The sequence below is a fragment of the Echinops telfairi genome, unplaced genomic scaffold, assembly GCF_000313985.2.
Source record: "Echinops telfairi isolate 266 unplaced genomic scaffold, ASM31398v2 ScPeMD7_11;HRSCAF=52, whole genome shotgun sequence".
Lineage (NCBI taxonomy): Eukaryota > Metazoa > Chordata > Mammalia > Afrosoricida > Tenrecidae > Echinops > Echinops telfairi.
Genome location: NW_022103908.1, coordinates 19,108,753 through 19,110,247, shown reverse-complemented (window position 1 = coordinate 19,110,247; position 1,495 = coordinate 19,108,753).

The following is a 1,495-nucleotide window of genomic DNA, read 5'->3' as shown; positions in this document are numbered from 1 at the left end:
AAAGAGGAGCTGATATCAAGGATATCAAGAAGAAAGTGAATGTTTTGAAACTGATTGTGGTAACAAGTGTACAATACTGTTTGATGTGCCTGAACTATGGAATGTTATGATATTTGTAAGAGATCTCAATAACATTATTATAATTAATTAGAACAACTAGTGAATAGATATTGTTTTTAATATATTCTACTTGATACCTGAGGAATTTGTTGCTGCTAGGTACTATTAAACCAGATTTTACTCAAAGTGATTGTACAACTGAGTGAAAACACTGTCCAATATTTAGTCATCTGCACAATCATGCTGTATTTTCGTTCACTGTGCAGTAATCATATCAGTCCGTCTCATTGAGGTTATTCCTCTATCACATCGGTTCTCTAATAGTGTGTGCATTGCGCAAACGGATTTCTTCTAAAGACATGTCCAAAGTACATGACACAAAATGTCCTTGCTTTTGCTTCTAAGAAGCATTCTGGCTGTATATCTTCCAAGAGAACTTTGTTTCTGGTAGTCTATGGTATATTCGATATTCTTTGCAAACACTATAATTCAACTGAATAGATTTTGGTTTTGTTTGTTTTTTGTCTTCCCTATTCATTACATCAGTAAAACTGGTGGTATCATGATTACATGTTAAGCTGCTATCCACAAGGTCAACAGTTTGAAACCATCAGCTGTTCTGGCGGAGAAAGAGGAGTCTTTCTACTCATGTAAAGAATTAGAGTTTTAAAAACTCACAAGGGCAATTCTACCCTTCAATACAGGGCTACTATGAGTCATCATTGAGTTAATTGCTATACGTTATTCATTCATAAGTATTTATATGCTTATGAGGCAATTGGAAATATCATGGCTTAGTTTGGCCACATCTGAATTCTCAAAATAACGTCTTTGCTTTTTACACTTTAAAGAGGTCTTTTGCAATAAAATTTCCCAGTATAATAGGTCATTTTATTTCCTGGCTGAAGCTTCCATGAGAATTAAATATGGAATATTTTCTTCATGTGTCGTTTTGTTGCTTATTTGTCCACTTGTCAGACTGTTGCCTTCATTTTGTTGAGGTGTAATTGATACTGAAGGCTGTAGTCTTTGATCTTCATCAGTAACTGCTTCAAATATTAACTTTCAACAAACAAGATTATATCATCTGTATTCTGCAGGTACTCAAATAGTCTTCCTTAATTATTGATTATTTATTTATCTTTATGGAGCCTAGCTTCTCAAATTATTTGCTCTGTATACCTAATAAATAAATGTGGAAAAAAGATAAAATTCTTTACAAAATGTTCAGTACAGAAAAATGCACATTTTAAAATACTTATTAAACTATGCAGTACCCTGTTGTTTAGTTTGAATGACTATTTCTATGTTTATATAGAGGTTCTACATTTCTTTTTTTTTTTTTTTAACATTTTATTAGGGGCTCATACAACTGTTATCCCAATCCATACACACATCAATTGTTTAAAGCGCATTTGTACATCGTTTCTCAAAA